We start from the raw sequence: 19,736 nt of genomic DNA, 5'->3' as shown, positions 1-19,736 counted from the left end.
TTTCTTCTATAACTTAATGGGCATACATTAACAGACATGGAATTCCTACTGAACACTAGAAAATGCTATTTACTGTGAGGAATTGTTAAACATCAGAACAGGGTGCCCAGAGAGCTTGTGGAGTTTTCATTCTTGGAGACATTCAAAACACTTCTGGACACCATCCTGGACAATCTGATCTAGCTGACCCTGCTTTGACTAAATTATGTCAAGAGGTCCTTTCCAACCCAGACAATTCTGTTCTTTGTGAGCTTCTCTGTGGTACAGCAGAGAAGACTATAAATGTACTACAAGCATGCAAGAGCATATGAGTCCCATATGAACTATTTATTCCACATTCCAATCTTCTTGAAGACACTTTATCTCATAAAGGGAAGCAGAAGGGGCAAAAGGGGGAAATTCTATCAAAACCATAGCAAACACACATGCCTCCACATCTCTGCTAGGTGTCCCAGTAGGGCACATTTATGAGTTTCAGTCTTTTCCATTTATTGGAACTGCCTTTAAACTCCTGTCTAGAAATAATACCAATCCAAACCAAATGTACTGTAGCACCAAACACTTCTTTTGTCATAAGCAAGTAGTTTTTCCTTTTAGGTTTTTTTTTTGAAGGATAGGAAAACTTGGTGGCAATACATGTGCAACTACTGTATATGAAGTTTGATGATTATTTCACTTGATAACCAAAAATAATACTTTGTAAGCAATATATACATTAAAAAACCTTTAATTTTAAAAAAAAATCTTTCCAATTAAACTCAAATAAGACTTGAATTCAGTTGATAATATACAGAAATGTACTGTTATTTCAGACCCTGTAGATTATCTAGGACATCTTCCTGGGTAGATAAGAAAGATGACATGGGACATAGAGGACATCCAGTCGCCTCTGCATCAGTATCTCAAGTGGCACTAGACATTCCTATTCCAGAGAGTAAGCTGAGCCCTGAATGACTCCTGACAAAGAGCAAAAAGAATTTATTTTCCTTAACTAAGGTGCAGTGAGGGTATTTTCAAAGTTTTCCAACAGATGGTCATCAACCAAAAGAAATCCAAGCAATTTAAAGCATCTTGAATAAACTTCCAACAATCAATAAAAGTTTTGCTTTTAAATGTAATGTTATAAACAAATGTTAAGGCAACAAATTAGAATGCACCAGAATTGAGTCACACTAAGAATTTTTCCTTCTGGAAAGATAACTCTGCTAACTATGATATCTGGGAAAGCTGCTGCTCCTAGAGGCCACAGAGGACATCTCCATCAAAACCACATTGCCAGGTAGAGCAGAAAATCAAAACAAAATGAAACTATGAATTACCAAAGGGACAACAGTGGCCTATTGCTGTTACTACTATATCCCAGAAAACAATGAATATTTTCTGGGACTCTAAAAGAGAGTCCTGAAGAGATTTCTTCCTCCAAATCTCTTCTTCATGGACACTTGTAAGGCCAACATAATCCCTTCATTCCTAAAAATGTATTAAAGTACTCAAAGAAGTCAAAGCTCTAACTAAAATCGAAATATCCACAATATATTTAGCAAAACACAGAGTTACCAAGCTTGTATTACACAGGTTTGGGTACAGGTGTTCACTTCAGTGTTGGCTGGTTTGGGATATTTTTGGTAGTGGAAGAAAACTTTCATCAAACAACTCATTTGACTAGATCTTACATTATTAATTGCTTTAACTGTGCACTTTATGTACAAGATCTCACATTAGCATTTTAAATTATTTAAAAGACATTAAATATTGCTGGTACCAGCAGGATCAGAGATTAACTTCTTAATAATCACTCTCATTTGAGAGTAAACCATTTGATTCCAGCTGCTATGAACTTTTAAACAAGAAAAAGCAACATTTGCTGACACAAAAGGGACAACCAACTCCGCAAAAGAATGGTGATAAAATTAAACTGCCTATGTCAAAAAAACCCAATATTATTCTATACTACACATGTGGCAAAATTTTAAAAATTTCACTTGCTTGGGAGAAATCTGAATTACTGTATTTTCCTATATTATTCTAACTTGTATCAGAATCAGATGCATCAGAACATTTCCACATCAGCTGTATCAGAACACTTCCACATCATTTTTACTCCAGCCACTTTTTCATTAGTTTAGATTCCCAGCCTCTATTCCCACATGGAAGCTATCTAGGTTGCTTTTATATTTGGACCACAGCAAAGAATAAAATTTAAATGTATCACTGTTAGTACACCTCTATGGGACAGGATCCTTAATATCAACTGAATTTCTACATCAAAATTAGACACAGACTGATTTAGGAAGGAAAATTCTAATACAGGTTCTAACACTAGAGAATAGTTTTGTGGAAACCACAGGTGAGCTGTGATTAGAAAATAAACATTTTAAGTTTTGAAATAGCCAAAATAAACCAGTCATGGTGGTCTCCTTCCCTGTCACCAAATGTTTCTCCTGGAATAAAACTGTACCTGAAGCTCTCACCTCACCAAAAAAAAAAAAAAAAGTTTACAGGGCTGAATATTACTGAGAGAAGCCTGAAAACATAATCTAACACCAGGCTTATGACTCCTACTGGGGAATGTCTGAATAAATGTGATTACTGATGTCTGCGAACTGACTTTTAGACTTTGAATGCTTGAGAATGACAATGCTAAGACCAAAAGCCATTCAATGAGATAACAAGTAGAAGCCATTCATCAGTGCCTTGAGCTGGGAACAGAGACACACTGGCCCAAAAAATGCTGACTGGCACAAAGATGGCCTGAAGCACCCCCTCCTTCCCTCCAATGGCCAAGCCCAAGGATAATGCAGATACATCCAAGGACTAAGACGATAATTAAATTGCGCTTGATTTCTCTTTATCAAATGGCAGACACACACAAAAAGCTGGATTTGAATCAGAGAATTTGCAGGGGACAGACTGCTCCTCACCTTGCCAAGGAACTGAGCCATTGCATTGTACATGATCCAGCACTCTAAGCACACATTCACTGCTCCTTTTCCATCTCTGGACAGTAAGGTGTCTAATGCAGCCAAGAACTGCAGGACTACTTCAGCCAGGTTTATTCATTTACCTCAGTTATTCAACATTACAGCCACCCCCCAGAAACAATCAGGAGACAACTGATCTCCAATAAATAAATAAATAAAGTCTGAAAGATCTCTCCCCACCTTGAAAGCGCCTTAACCTGTTGCTCTTAGAGTTGCAGTCACTGAGCATATAGGAGCTCTTGCATCACCACTAGGACTGGCTTCACCACTAGCTTGCTCTCAGGCTAACTCTTGGTTATATTTGAAAAACAGATGCAAGTCTTTACCTCTGAATTTATATCAATTTCAAGAAAACCAAATAAAGGCTCTTGTCACCTTTTCTTTTCAGGAGAGAAAGAGCACAATCTGCACACTAATTAGAACTAAAAGCTATTTATGAAATTCCTACAGTAAGTGCTACTGGCAACACAAACATCTCAAAGATGAATCAAAGTCTGATGCAGCAATACTATTAGGACTCAAAGTTTCCCCAACTTATTACCACGCAAGTCTGGCCTTTGAAGTCTATTTCTCACAGAGAGAGAGAGAGAGAGAGAGAGAGAATAAAATTTCTGAATCTGGACTGGAGTTTACTGACCTGCAGCTCCCAAGGGATCACCACCGCACCTGCACTCAACATAGCCCAATGCAGAGGCCTGCAGACATACAAGTAATTTCTCAACACGTTACTCACACAAAATACCACACCACAAATAATGCTCCTACACATTTTGCCAATTTGTTCACAGCTTAGTGGGTATCTCTACAGAGCACAGCCAACTGGTATGCCCTAATGTAGAAGGTTTCATCTCATCTCTTCCTTCTGTAAAAAATATTTGTTTTTCCTACCATCACAGTCACAAAGACATTTGATTTGAGCTATTAATACAATCTCTCTGCCTACTTGGCTCCAGTGGAACCCTACAACCAAGAGATTCTATGTGAAGAACCTAAGATTGCTGAAGTTATATTTTCACTCCACACAGGAAATAACTAAGAAAGAGATTCAGCCTTAGCCGTTATTTTTATTACCATTTTGTCAGCTCCATTCCAAGTCTGAGTCTAGTCTCACTTTTAAGGCTAGAGACTCTTTGGTATATTGCTGTAGTTCTATGAAAACTACAAAAAAATTTGCAAAAAAGTCAACATGAGTTATCAGCTACTAAGATTCTCAGACTTTACTCAATCACAAAAACTATGTGTACAAATAAAAACAGAATATTGATTTTGGGGTTTGGTACTATTTAACTACTTTAAAAAATCTATAAATCTATCCTTCAGCTACCCAACTGGAAACGCCCTATTGCCTACCTATCTCATTATACTGTAATGTTAGACTCAAAAAATCCCAAGAAAACAAAATAATAAGGAAAATAGCTTCCTTGTAGTGGGTAATAATCTCATTGAGTACTAAAAGAAGAGCTTTCCTTGTGGGAAAAGGTTTGTTAGGGGATTTTTGAAACAATTCTTTCCTTTAGCTAACTACAGCATATTAAGTGACTAAGATTGTTAACAGTCAGAAACAGGTAGCAAATGTTCTTGGGAATATCTTGGGGAGATACAAAAGACTCACAGCAGTATTGAATGCAGTGAAGATTTTCACCCTTCTCGGAGGCTGGAGTTGGTTAAAATCATTTGCCCTTCTTTTCTTTAGATTTTCTAAACTCTGAAAACAGGAGAATATGAAATGTTACAGAAATTCATCCCAGGTTCACAAACAGTGTTTTTCAGTATTTGAAAATTACTTGCTTCTTTTGTTCACAGTCTCTTCTGCCTTTGCAAAGCATGAATAACAGCCCATCTTTTATTTGTTTTCAGTTTCTCACAGAACCAGTTTGTTATGACTGCTCTCTCCTACACAAAAGCTGGTCAGGGCTTCCAAACACCCTTCTGTTTATTTATGGCAAGCTGCAGTGTAAACATTTGCTTACTACAAATCAGCGCCAGAAATTGCTAAATAAACCCACTGTTTTAACACCTTTAACCCCCGACTATATAAAAGAAAACTTAACACTTACAGTCCACATGCCTTTCTCTAGTCTGCATATGTTCATCACAGGTCAAAGCAACTTTCTCTTCTTTCAAGACAGAATGGCTACAAGTTCAGCTTCCACACTTCCTTCTTTTGCCTGACCTGGTTTAAGAGTGCAAGAGAGACTTCTGTGGGGCTGCTTTTTAATTTTTAGGGGGAGGTTTTTTATTTTTTCTTAAAGCTCTAAGAGACATGCTGGTGATCCAATCCCCATCGTGCCTCCACAAACAGCGATGCCAGCAAAGCACACAAGCAAGAAGCTGCAGCAGGAGGGCAGAGGGATCAGGAGTTCCTCAAGCCAGTACAGCTGCAGAATTTCTTGTGTCAAAACAAGATGCATAAGGTGTCACAAACCCATTAGATGGAATTTTCTGATAAAGTCTGGTTCTTCTGACAGTTTTCAAATGTGTGTAACAGAGATAAAGAGATGGAAAATAACCTCAGTCGACAACAGATAGAGGGGCTTTTTCCCCCTTCAAATAGAAGGTTCTGAATTTACAGCTCAAGATTTTCTTCAAACATCCCCTAGCCCTCCTTGGTCTGCGACACAACTTTTCTTTACTTGGAGAAAAATTGCTTTTTCAAGGAGAAATACCTAAAATTAAGATATTAAATAAATTTTAACCTCTGGTCTTTAATTAAGAGCAGAAATTGAATTATAAAAAGAATGAACAAGTGTTTAGACGTCTGTACCTTCTCCAGGTCTAAGCAGAAGAAACACTTCTTTCCACACTTTTTCCTTTCCTCCCATAGATTATACCAACTAGCTCAGAAAAAAAATCAAATAAAACAAAACAACCACAAAGTCACAAAACCCCAAACAAACAGCAGAATCCCACCCTTCCCTCTGACATCTTTAGATCTCTGTAGCTATAGTACCACCTTTTTTTTTCTTCCTTTTAGGTGTTCAGGGCTTGATCTGGTTTGCTATGGGCTACTTGGTGATCACACAGTAATTTCCCTCACTACCAGGGCCAAAGAATAAATACATCAGGAACTAAAGACACAGCCTATGAAAATTCACTCCTTGGGTTTTCCACGACAATTTTCAACACTCAAAGTGCACAGGCCAGTGACAGGACAAAATGCAGAAACAATGTGTAGTTCACAGAATCAGCCTATGCCACTGAAGATGCTTTGACTCCTCTCCCCCTGCATGCCCCATGCTCTGCCACACAGTATTGCCCTAGAGCACAGGTGATATTTGTGTTGCCACTGGTGTCATGGTACAAACCCAAAGTGACATCCCACAACAGTGCCCACAACCAGACAAAATGCAGGCACTTGCTCTACTCCTCCAGCTCTGCACTATGTGCAGACGGATGGGGAAGGCTGGAGGTGTTTATGTCTAAAACTGCTACAAATTACAGCTGACAAGGTTCTGCTACGAGAGCCTTAACTCTCCTCACCTACCCAGCAACACCACTAAAAATCAATTCAAGTCCATAGTGCAAGAGTTAGTTCTAATTAGCAAAGACAGTAAATTCAAACAGCCTGTCTTAGCAGCTTTCCAGCCTTTAAGGTAGAGTTGCACTATGGTGGATTGGGAAGCCTGGGGAAATATGAACAGCTGCAAGGAATACAAACTTCACTAATTTTTTCTATGACTTGCTCTCATCTGCTGTCATTTACATGCAGAGATGTGAAGCATGCAATCTGATGCCATTGTGCATGATCAACCTGATCAAAAGGTCTTAAAGAAATTGAACAAATTTAATAAAAAGAAACAAAACAAAACAAAAAACTAACAAAAAAAAAACCACACAAACAAAAAAAAAGAAATTGCATAATTCAAACTGAATATGTACCTGAGGACCCAGTCACACTGGTCCAGGAGAGCTTCCTCCTGTAATAGGTAGCAGCCCTGGCTACCAAAACATTTTGGAGTTTGACTTACTCTCTAATGCTGAATTCCTTCTTCTGTTTCACCTCCATTCATAGTTATCCTCCCTAAGTAAGCAAGCAAGCAAAGCACATCTAGTTCTTCTATTCACATTTCAGCAACATGTAAGTTTCTGCAATTCTGTGAGTGTGTTTGGAGGATGGAGTCACATACATGAAATGCAAATGGACAAGACTTCACTTGCATTGCCATCATTCAATTTCCTACACACCTTCTCTACAAGCAATTCCCTACACTTTCCCTACTTTCCCTTTTGCATTTATATGCAAAAGTGACCCCAGACCACAAGAAATGCCAAGTGTACTTCAATGTAACCTCAGTGAGGATGGGAAGCCCAGCACAGCAGGGGCATGGCACACTCTCCAGTGCACTCCTCAGTGCTGATGCACTAAGGCTCAACCAGAAAGGAGTTCTGATCCCTTCCTGTTTGTCTGAGTTTTCTACAGAAACAGAAAAAGTGAAAAAAAAAAAAGGGAAGTTCAGCTAAGGAATACACCAAACTCACAAAGCAGGTACTTTTATCCCCTCAAGAAGGCAGCACATCAGTTCAGCCTTGCTCTTGAGACCTCTATTTTGATCTCCACAGATCACTGAAGTTCAAGTCCCAGTTCTGTTCTGAAAATATCACCTCAGTTCTTTCTTTTTCCTTGTTGTTTTATGCAACTAAAATATAGGTCAATGATTGAAAGGGGGCTTTCAAAACTAACAGAGAAAAGGCAAAAATCACCGGAGATGTATCCCCTCAAAAGGAGAACCACCTTCTTATTGCTTTAAAGACGTAATTTTAAAATCTGTATTAGATTAGGGGAAAACTATTATTAAAGACACTGTCTTATAAATGCAGTTGTTGGGGAAAAAAAACCATTAAGACCAATTTTAGAAAACTTCAAAAATAAACCTGGAAAATATACATTCCACATATCCTGATGACATTTCTTCAACCACGGGTTTTTATCTGTTTTGTCTTAATAGGTCAGGTAGAGGCACAGTTTAGCTTACAAAGGGCAGCAGCCCTTTTACTTTATTTGACCTGAAGTGAAACCTGATGGAAAATGTTTCAGACATAATAAGGCCATAAGCTTGCTCACATCTTCTTCAAAATGTGTTATTAATCTAAGCAATGCTGCTTTCACTTAAGCAATCACTTTAAGAAAACAAACAAAACATACAGAACAGAAATCAAGCCTTAACAATGGTGCAGAAATGGACCTCAATAAGTCTGAGATATGATACCTTCAAAACAAAACCCCTCTGCAATCCAAACTAGTGATGCTGAGAATTTTTTCCAATATGTTTCTTACCAAAGACTGGAATGAAAGGTTATTCTGGAGCCATAAGGGGTTAAAAAAAATTCAAGAGTTGACTACTGAGTGGAAAAATCCACAATCTTAAGATCCATCCTAAACAATCACAGCACTCAGGAAAAACACAGAAGTGAATTAGGCTCCAACATTACAACATCTATACTGTCAAATACCACCACTATATGTATCATTCCTGTCAGGAAAAACAAAGACAGATGGTTGTAGAAAAAGACACTCTTCAGAACAACCTGAACTTTCACGTACTGACGAATCAAAATATTTACAATATTTATCCCCCTACAGAGCTCATTCCCTACAATTAAAGCTCTTCTAAACTACCACAGCATATTGCTACGGAAATTTTGGCAGAACAAATCCTTAATTTACATAACTCTTGAGAATAGTCACCTAACTTCGAGGAAGAAAAATCATGCATTCTCAATTATTGATGTTCTGAAGCCTCTGATTTATTTTATTCATAATTTTTTATATATTTGCTTTCTCATCAGAGGGAAATATCCAGCTGTCAATAGCAAGGTCAACAGCTTCCAACTGGCACGAGGGTGACTGGAATTTGCACAGCATTCACTACTGGAATGTCACTTTCTGAAACAGCATCTTTCCTGTCTCAAGCCGAAGGAGAGCTGTATTTCAAAGATCTAATAGCGGATGTAGGGGCAGAAAGACCCCTTGGTACTGCCCCAGTTCCCACGAGCTCTCTGCCCTCAGTGACCACACAGCCACGAACAGCAAGGAGCACAAAAGGTCTCCTAATTCAGGTACCTCGTCTGTGAACGCCCTGCCCCAGAAAGGAAGATGAACATTGCAGGGGCACAGCAAGCCCAGCAATGGACTGCAGGGTTGAATCTTAGCTTAGAGCAAATTTTTATAGTTAAAATGCAATTAAAACTTGTCTGATAAATCTTGACAGAACATTTGTCTAGAATCTAGAACACAGACTAGCAGCTGCCCAGAACCTGCCACAGCTCCTTTCTGGACTACATTAGAAATTTCCCTTTCTATATAGGTCAGGCAGATTCAGGGTGGCTGGTTCACATGGGAACACCCAGAACCAGGAATTTCAAAGCTCTCCTGGTCTTACAGTTTAAACTGTCAAACCCCAACAGAATTGCTTCATTTTCTTCTCTTGAAGCTACCTCCCAGATCAGCCTCTAGTCCCTGAATTTTTTTCAGGCTTAGCAGGAATGCCTCTCGAAAAATGGTCCATTAAGTATGCTTCTTCTCAATTTGAAGGTTCTAACTGTTCAAAGCCCAGAATTCAGTCAGGGGTAAAACACACACATGAGACAAAATGTAAAATTAAAAAAAAAAAAATTAAAATAATCAAAAGACCCTGTGAAGGGTTTCTACTCTTTACTTATTTTCAGTAATGAGAATTTCATCCTAAAATTTCAAAAATCTCTTGGGAATAAAAGCATCCCATCTACAAGCAGACAGTCATGCAATACAGTATGCACACGGAATGCCAGAGCAGCAGACCTCATTTTATTTCATAAGCAGTCAAAAAGCCGTCACAGTCAGAACACAAAGAAATGAGGGCTTAGAAATCACTATGTCAAGGATTTTGTATTTCACTACTAAGTATAAGCATCAGATAATTCAACAAATTTGAGGGGATATACTAGCTCTACCAGTTAGTAATATGAGGGTGGGTTTGCGCTTTTTTTTGTGTGGGGAATAAACTGTAAAAAAATTTAAAATTAGGTTTCTAAAACTTCAATAATTTCTTAGGAAAATCTTACCGTTTTTAGCCTTTTGGCTAAAATTTGTTCCTCTATCTCCAAAGAAGAGAGATTGAAAAAATTCAAACATAAGACTCTCTCCACTTCTGCAATCAGAGTAGTCAGAGTAATTGAGGTCCTAAGAACAGAGAACACTGGCAAGTATCATATGAAAGTCTTAGATAGATGAGAAATATGAAGGATAATTCTTTTTTTCAATAAAAGAATTAAAATGAGACAAATACATGGTTGCTGTATATAAGTATAATTACACTGCATGATATTTTTGTTTTGCTAGTTTTTCCCATTAACTGTCATCTGTTCTCACACAAGTGATTAAATTAATTTCATTTTTTCACTTAATCCAATTTCCACTTCTAGTTCAATTTATAATCATCACTTCCCCATGCTAGTGTGTCATTAAATTACCGTCATTCTTGACCATTAATCACATCATATTCCAGTCAGCAGAATCAATCAAAAATACCACAGCAGTGCCATGGATTTCTTATTAAATACATTCCTTTTTGCTGCTTTGTAGAAGCTGATCTTCAGTGTCAGAAGCTGTTACACAAAGTTTTGACTTTTCAGGCAAAAGAAAAATATTCTGAATCAAAAACAGACAACAAAAAAGTCCTTTTTTTAAAATGAACACAGCATTTTCTCTGTTCAAATTGCACTTACTTTACTTTGTAAGTGCCCACTGAAGAAATGACCCATGCCAGCATAAATTTCCATCACCTACTGATCTTGTAACCATACTTCTCCTTACTGTAAAATCAAAAGTTACTGCTCCCCTCAATAAAAAGAAAGGAAAAAAAAAACCAAGACCACCTCCCTTGATGCTACTCAAATTTCTTTGTATGTTCAAACTCAAATCCTGGGTGAAATTCACTTACACAATTGGCAATACACAGACTTTTCAACAGAAGTTGCCATCTTAAACACAGTTGTACATGTCCTATTTTAAAAAGAAGACAAGATTGAAGAAAGATTACAACTCCACTAGAAGATCAGAAGGAATATCATAATTCTTGTCCAAGGCAAGATTCTACACTATTTGTTCAGAGTCAGTTTGAAGCACACTCACTTCCAAGCTTGCTTTCATAAAAATATATCAATAACTTAAGTTTCTGCATGGTCATCTTTACTTTTAAAATATTCCATTGTATTCTGACAGTAAAAACAGTGGTTAATTTCATCTTGTGTGTGGTTTGTGCTGAGCTACAAAGTGTTAAATAAAGAACACTTCAATTTCCATATTAAAATTCCCTTCCCTAACAGCATTTTCTCCCGTTAATGAATGAAAGGTATACCTGCCAATCTAACTGGACCATTTTCAAAGAAACCCCAAGGCAACTTCTTTGCCTCTTGACATATCAGGAGTACAATCTTTGCCCCATCTGTCAATTCAATAGCTGCCCAAATGTACATTTTGTCCTTGCATGTCTATACAGGAATTAACAGGGCCTTTTGTTGCTCGTATGTACAGTATAACACAATATTTTTATAAACATTGTAGACACCTAAAAAAAAAAAATCTTGTGCTTAGGAGATGTTAATTGGTACAACTACACTATTTTTAGTGTCCTACTAATCAACAGCTTACTATTCTCTAACAGTTTCTGAGAATACCCAAACTTAGCATAGTACTTTGTACATAATAACTGTAAAGTGCTTTGTGTCAAATGTGTCACAGTGTCAAATTATTCACAGTCTGAAAAAGAGGCAAAAGATTAAAGGAGTTTTTCTGGAGCACTTTCAAAGTAAAGAAAAAATTTCTCAGTAATCATCTGTAAACTTGAATAACACAAGGAGATGTGACTGAGTAGCTACATATATATGGGTGGCTTTTTAAGCATCTGTGGTAACTGTATTACTTATTCAGCACATCACTGGATTTCTGTAGGATTTATTTAAACAACAAATACAGTTTTCAGATAAAAACTCTGAAGAATTGAACACGCCTCAGTGGTCTTGCTCCTGCCAACTGCTTTATGGAGGCAGATCCCAGAATCAACAGGAATTGGCAGGGCTCCAGTAATCCTTTACCCTATGTGCTACAGTTAACAGGATTGTGGCCTCTGGGTCCGCTCCTGGTCTTTTCACGACTGAACAAATGCTGCCATGAACATTTACTCAAACAAGACTAACCCCAACTTTCTTTTGAAACGTTTGCAAGATACTTTCCTAGCCCTACAAAATTGGAAAAAATCATGACAAGCTTTACAAACTATAGTCACGCGATTTGCTATGATCAACGTCTGCAGCTTATTTCCCGGCGGTAGAACTGAAACCACAATTCCATTTCTTTCCCGTTTCATTGCGGTGTCTGGTGCCAGGCACGCTGCTTGCCCGTGCTCGGTGTGACAGCCGTGGATCAGCTGTCACCGCGACCCCGCTCGCTCCGCGGGCGGAATCCACCCCGCGCCCGTGGCCTGGGAGAGCGGCAGCAGCGAGCTGAGCAATCGGCAACCTGCGGCATCGGCAGAACTGCTCCCGATCGACCGAACTGGAAATTTCCTGCCGGGAACCGAATCTTTCCCCACCATCAGCTGCAACCACCTGAGCAGCACCTTATCATTCGCGAGGGCTGCAGATCCAATGTTCCAGCAATCAGGGTGCCTGGATCACTTGCAGCTGCGAGCTCCCGCATATTTAAACGCCAGAGAAGAGCAAGAGCTTGATTTCTGTCAGCCAAACGGGTAGCTTCGAGTGCCGGCACACGAGAGCGCAGCTCGCACGAAGCCCCGAGCCGCCCCGCAGCGCCCGTGTCGCGGCGGCAGAGCCATCCATGTTTCACCGAGCCGCCGCCAGCCCGGCACCTGCAGCACGTCCCCACACAACCCCGCGGGAGCGGCACTCGCGGCGTCCCGGAGCTACCCCAGGCTCGGGCTCATCCTCCCCCCACGGCCGCTCCCCGCCGCCTCCTACGCGGAGCCGAGGCCGGCGGGAGCGCCGTTCGCTGCCCGGGGGCGCCCCGGCGGCCAGAGCTGCCGCTTGACCCGTCTCCCTGGCAACGGGGACACTCGCCCTCGCCGCCCCCTGCTCCCCAGCGGAGCCCCCTTCCCCAGAGCGGGGCTGAGCGCCCGGGGCCGCAGGGCACGACCGGCGGCCGCCCCCCGCCCCGGTCCCGGTTAGGTAACGCGGGCGCCGCCGCGGGCCCGGCCGCTCGCTCACCTCGGGCAGGTGCCGGGGCCGCGCACGGCGGTGGCGGCGCCGCCTCTCCGCTCCTCTCCGCCCCGCTCCGCTGCGCTCCGACGGCAGCGGGGGGACGAGCTGCGGGCCAGCAGCTCCCGCGCCGCAGAGCCGCCGTCCCGGCTGTGCCGCTCCGGTGCCCGAGCAGGAGGAGCTTCCCCGCCCCGCCCAGTGCGCAGCGGCGGCCCGGGAGGGCCGCACCTGCCGGAGGAGGAGGGGGAGGCAGAGGCGGTGTGTCGGCCGCTCCCGGGGCCGGGAAGGGCCGCCAGCGCAGCCCGCCGTGCCCCCGTGAGGCGAGGCAGCCCGAGGTGCCCCCGTGAGGCGAGGGCCCCCGCGGTTCTCAGCCGCCGGGGCCACGGCCCTGCGGGAGCGCTGGAGGGCAAAAGGCCTGGTTGAGTGAGCCCTTTAAGTAGCGCTAAGTTTGTAGGCGAGCACCTGCGAGGCGGGATGACGACGGGATCAGGAGGGCTGTCAGAGAGCCATTTGGGAAAAAGGATTTTAGAACAAGAGATACGGCTGGGAAGGATGAGGTCTCTGCAGGGTCAGGATCAGAGCACTGCATCCTAGCATAATAAGGCATCGCTGCTTTATCATCCTGTTACGGGGTTTAATGTGAATTTTTAAAAATCTTAAGTGCAAAAGTGATGAGGAACATCTGTCTGAGATACAAGTGCTGCACCACTGTATTTTTCCAAATGCCATCTTTGCAGGGACACAGGACCCATCTCTTCAGTGAGGCTCAGTAACAATGCTGTTCTTTCAGCCTCGCTTCATGAAACTGACAGGTGGCGAGAACTTTTCTTCCCGCACTCTCTAACTGATCCCATGGTTATGAAGAACATTCAGGAAAATTAAAAAATAAATCTGATGATTAGTGATCCAGTCATAATCAGCAAAACTGGAACGTGCTTTAATATATAGGAGAAAATACAATTTTGAGAATTGCACAGAGCACCTCTACTTTTGAGCAGTCTTCATCTTGCTACTGGATTTTCTTAGGAGTTTAATTTCTGTTTTCTGATCTGTGAAGTTAATACAAAACCAGTAGATCCCAAAAAGCTCTGCTTCCCATCTCCAACATAACTCCATATTATATTTTACATACGTGTCACGTCAGAGGAGTTCTAGTTTTTTTCAGATGACAATTCCTTAAGACACTTTTACAGCATGCGGGTTGTCAGTTAAGCCTACTGACAGAAGAGTTGTTCTGTTGTAAGGTGTTTGTGAAAGGGATCTAGAAATGCCCCAATTCCTCATCTGCAGAGCAGACAGTAACATCTGGAAAGTTAGTTCACCAGTTGCAGTCTATGGAGTATTTTGGGTAGTTATGCAAAACTTCCCCAAGTCAAGGGTCAAGCAGCTTGGTGCTTATGCAGTGCAATACCAGGCAAAGGCCCTTTTTTTGTTACAAAACAGAGGCATAAAGGCAAGGCCAGTGCTTCATTAGAACCAGTTAATTCATGTGCAACACAAAACTGTTATGGCTACAATACCTTTCTTTGATTGCATCCAAGTGGGTTTCCAATGCCTCCAAAGAGGGATACTGCTTGACCTCCCTAGGCAGATTCCTACAGGACTTTGCCACTTTCAATATAAAGTTCTTCCTCTTGTTGAGGTGGAAGATCTTGTGTTTTTGTTTATGTTCACTGCTCCTTGTTCTGTTGCTGGACACTACTGAAAGGATTCTGGCAATACAACATATTAAGTATTAGAAAAGTATTAAGTATTAGAAAAGTTACAGAGATTGACAATGATTTTTATTCTTTTTTTCTCTTTTTTTTTTCTTTGTAAAATTCTCTATTCTGGAAATATATAATGAAGAGCTTTTTTATCTTACTCCTATTCTCAGCTCTAGAGAAAGACTGCAGATGTTCGATGATCCCATATACAAGACACGTGTAAATGTAAAAGGCTCCAAAGAAATACCTGACCACAACAAAAATGAAGCCTACCAGATCTTGGAAAAAGGTGCAGCAAAAAAATCTATTGCAGCTACTTACATGAACGCATATTCCAGTTGATCCTGTTTTTCCTTTACCATTTGTGTGAAAGTAACTCAAGCAGATGAACAAGAGCTTGTTGGAACTGGGAATATAGACTTGCATGAGGTAAAAACACTTCAGTTGATAAAAGAGTTTATGAAGCTGGAAATACCAAGTGATCTATCCTGAACCATGAAAGAGTTATTGCTGCTCTTGTGGAAGAAGACACAGAAGACATCCTAAGAGGATCCTTCAAGACTCTAAGAGAACAAAAAGGACATCAGTAATAGCCAGAGTTTCTCCCACATCTATGAATCCCAAGGGAAAACAGAGTACAGTGGAGTATGCTCACAGAGCAAAGAACGTGTTGAAACCTTCAGTTAACCAGTCACTGCCAAAAGGAGCTGTTATTGAGGAAGATATTGAAGAGATTAAGCACCTGAAAGGAGACCTCTGCTGCACGAGAGTAAAATGGAATCTGTATTTTCATTCGTATAGCCCTTAAAAGAAAAGCTGAAAGTTTGGGAAGAACAAGTTACAGAGGATATTGAGATAATGAGCACCATGGAAAAAGTAGTAAAAACAATCACTAAACCATTGTCAATTAATAAAAGCAATGAAACAATGAAAACAGATCTGCAACTCAAGGAGAAATAACTGAAATTAAGCACAGACAGATCTGCAAGAAACCAAGATTCCTCTAGCTCAGAAAGAATATATGGTTTCAGTTCTGAATACACAAAAACTTCCCGGCACATTTGGTCAGTACTGTTAAGATAAATCATGTTTTGCTTACAAAATTGTATCATAAGAGAGCTGTTGATAGCAGTGCTATCATCCAAATAGATTTGCAGGAGAAATTAATGTTCTGGTCAATAAAGTACAAGACTCAGTGAGAACTATCTGAAGCAGCAACAGATGTTGACATCTTACACATAATTTATAGGTGTCCTCGTATCTATCAGTTGTTCAGGAGATAATGTATTTGCACTAGTTGTATCAGGGTCTTTTAGCTCTGTTAAAAATTGCTGACCACTGAACTTTCTCAAGTGTCTGAAAATGTGTAACAAAATAGGACTGTGCTATTTGCTAGTAAAACTGAGCCATTCAGTCAAGTTGACTGAGAAGCAAATATCTGGATCAGCAGGAGCATTAAATATCTTGACAGCAATGGTAGAAATTGTCCTGGAACTAAACTGTTTGTTTCAGAATAACATAAGGAAATTTTCTGGTTGATGAGATCGAGGACCATAAAAACAATTAATATCTTCTTAGGAGATCTTTGTCTCACTCTGAAAAATTACAGAAACAGCCTGTGGTTTTTTTTTTTTTTTTCTCAGATGCAAAGTACTTTGGGAATTTAGGAGAAGTGGAAATGGAAAAGTGTGTATATACAAAGAATGCAAATGAATTAGTGTCCTCACTTTAAAGCCAGCTGAACCTGTTGGCACAGGAGATGCAGAAGAACTCTAGCTTGTATACTGCCAAAAAATGCAAGTTTGATGACTGCCATCACTGTTGGGCAAGAAAATGTTTATCTGCAAACTACTGACCTAGCCAATAGCAAAACTTCTGCTTCAAAACAAGTTTACTGCATCTCTGGATAATTTCTTTCAAAAGCTCAAGGACATAAATGGTAGTTTATGGCCATATGTTTCATGGACATGAAAGAAGATGCTGGTAGAATCCATAGTCTGTTCTCAGCAACTTCTTAGCAATCTAAAAACTGCATTTCAGGATACTGGTAAATGGAGAGAATTTAAAACTGCTCAGAGAGTCAGCTTTATGGATCAGTAACAGTCCTTCTTCAGCAACAAGAAACAGCAGCTTCAGTGTTTGCAGTAGAGAACAGAAGGTTTATGATTGAGATCCGTAGTTTTTATTTGATATTTTGTTCTGCTTTAAGATTTCAGTAGATGCAGTTTGGAACTACTGCACTGTGAGAATATATCCTATAATACATTTTATTATATGCATATCAAGAATACAAATAGTTGTGTTCAAAGATCCTTGACATGCTTCTGGAACTAAAACTAACTAATTGCCAATTTTAAAAGCATTGGAATTCACCCATGAGAGCTACAAACCAATGGCCTATACTGACCTTAAAAAAGGAGAGAGTATGTGATGGTGCTGCCAGCTAGGTCCAGGGTCCACATCCCTGCTCTCATTTAGAGGCCTGCCTGAATAACTCTTAAAAAAAGGTCTTCTTATCGATTTCCAGTTTGTGCTCACTAAAAGCCAGTCAGTAAGTAAGAACTTATTCAATGAATGGAATTGTCCTATGGCAATTGAAAGCTGGGAGCTAGACAGCAAGCAATGCTGTGTAACAGGGAGATGCAATGGATTTATTTATTTATTATATACAACTTCTCTCAAGAACAACAGTGAGTTATGATTTGCAGCATTTACTGTTAAAGAGACAGAAAAATTATCATTAAATAAAGGCTTATAAAGCTCTTTTACTCTCTCTCTCTAAAAGCTTATATTGCCACAAATATGCTCTTTTATATATTTTTTAGAAGACTGACTTCAGAGATTGGCATCAGTGTAATTTTTTTATCACTGCAACATATGGCAGTCTTCCCTGCTGCCAAAACATGGCCATGTTTCAGCCTCAGGGTACAGCTGGCTTGAACTTAAAGCTGAGACTGCTTTCAAACATAAATACAGAATTTTGTGTTACCCCTTCATACACTATGAAGTAAATATAAAATTTCTGTTGCTGGAACATCTATGAACACTGCAGTGCCTTGGGATTCCAGCCACCCTAGGAAGTATTTTTTCCTCTAGTTTTTGGATAACATCTAAAATGATTAACAGTCACTGTGTCACCATCATGTATCACTCAGCTATCTGTACTGAAAACTTCTGCAGTTCAGATTCCAGTATGGGTTCACAAGATTCTCATCTTATGGTGATTTATGATGAGTTCCCCACATAGCCACAAGTTACAGCAATCTCTGATCACGTGCAATCAATGTTTGTGTAAACCTTCTCTTCAGAGGTTTTTTACAACTCATCTGTACTTAACCCATTTCCTTTTACAGTGCTCTTCCTGAGTTGCAAAGCTGAATGGAAACCTGCAGTACAGGTGGTGCATGTTATCTCAACGTTCTGAAAATTAGCCAGATAAACACAGGCATTTCATGGTTACATCTGAACATATATCCAGCACCACCATTTTGATTAAAAACAGAAAAACACCAAACACTACATTATGTTCTGTGCAGTTCTCTCAGCTGAGTATTTTCTAGGTTACATGTCAGTACCACAAACATTAAATGTCAGTGTCACAAATAAATGTTTCTAAAAAAATCAAACAGAATAAAAATCCAACATTAAAAAAGGAAGGAAACAGAGTATCTGCAATCCCACCCTCAATCCTCATTGCAACTGGAGCTAGAAGAAAACCCCTAAGTGCCTTGAGTTTTCTGCTTGTTGGTGGAGCTGACAAACACAAACTACACGAGAGCATCTGCATAAAAGAAGCCTGGTAAAATAAAATTAAAAACAGGTAAGGGCAAAAGAAAATTAAAAGAGGTAAGGGAGTAACTATTCCCCTATCAGTAGAAGCTATATAAATAGTAGTGTTAGCTGTAACATTGAAGTTGTCTAGGTTACTGCTTTGACCTGGTTCTTTCATTTGGAACAGATTTAGTCACATGAGGTGACATCCCCTACAGGAGGAAAGAAACTTCCTGACAGGTAGCAGGGTGTGTAAGGTCCTGCTTGAACCTTGCAATGCTCCCTCTGCTACATATGTTTTTCTGAATACAGCCCTGGATGCAGCCCTTAACATTTACAGAAAGGGAAAAAGGAAGTGGAGGTTAGACAAGAAACTAAAAAAACAGTTCTCTAAGCAACTTGTGTGATACTTTTGGTAGGTAAATTGCTGACCACTGAATGTTAATAATTTTCTTATTCCTCTATCTCCCTTTCCCAGATCCCCCTACTCCCAAAGAACAGTTAAACATAGCTCAGCCTGAGGCTGCTTTAAACAAAATCATTCTCAACTTCTAAACTGTTGAAATCAAAATAGTCTGGCACATTGGATGTGATACTCCACAGATTTTATTTCTGTGAAGTAGGAGGTGTGTTGCTAACATCAAGGAAACATTTTTACTGCCAGTACTCTGAAAATGTAGCTGCTCCATTCAGCATTTGGCTGCTGCAAGAACATCAGGCTGGAGGCTCCAATGTGTGAAAACCTCTATGATCAGATGAAAGGGATCATGACATGGCTGCAAAGGAAGAGTGTGGATAGAACCTGGGGTCAGCAAGAGGGAGAAAGACCATGCACTCCTGCAGTGCTTTTTCACTGTGGTGAGCTTGCATGTGTAGCACTTTATGGAGCCTGTTGCAAGCCTTGGCCCTGCCACTCTGCTAACAAAAGCGTAGGCCTTTGTCTAGAGCACTCTGCATGTCTTTCTTTTCAAAACCAGTGAGTTTTTCTTTTCTTTTTTTAATGTTGGACTTCTGCTTGTATAACAGTGCCTTTAGATTACTCTTCCTTCAGCCTTTTCTTACATTCAGGTCCTTTCTGCAATGGAAA

General features: G+C 40.3%; 1 protein-coding gene and 1 pseudogene across 8 annotated transcripts in view; one reads left to right on the top strand and one right to left on the bottom strand.

Annotated features, from left to right (window-relative positions):
• Positions 1 to 13,523, bottom strand: part of KLHL32 (kelch like family member 32) — a 131,169-nt gene extending 117,646 nt beyond the window's left edge. Inside the window, exons 1-3 of one of the 8 annotated variants that reach the window (XM_074538536.1) lie at positions 13,182 to 13,519; positions 5,039 to 5,154; positions 4,594 to 4,686 (exon numbers count right to left, since the gene is read on the bottom strand). The gene's annotated coding sequence lies outside the window, so the exon portion shown is untranslated. Of the gene's footprint in view, positions 1 to 4,593; positions 4,687 to 5,038; positions 5,155 to 12,577; positions 13,033 to 13,181 lie in introns of those variants that run through there. The other 7 variants (XM_074538538.1, XM_074538534.1, XM_026791569.2 and 4 more) reach the window with 7 other exon arrangements.
• Positions 13,524 to 14,977: 1,454 nt separating this feature from the next.
• Positions 14,978 to 17,597, top strand: LOC102073698 (kinesin-like protein KIF11; annotated as a pseudogene).
• Positions 17,598 to 19,736: the final 2,139 nt, after the last annotated feature.

This window comes from Zonotrichia albicollis, chromosome 3, assembly GCF_047830755.1.
Source record: "Zonotrichia albicollis isolate bZonAlb1 chromosome 3, bZonAlb1.hap1, whole genome shotgun sequence".
In the NCBI taxonomy this organism is placed as follows: Eukaryota; Metazoa; Chordata; class Aves; order Passeriformes; family Passerellidae; genus Zonotrichia; species Zonotrichia albicollis.
Note: the sequence above shows the minus strand (reverse complement) of the source record. Positions and strands in the feature narration are given on the sequence as shown.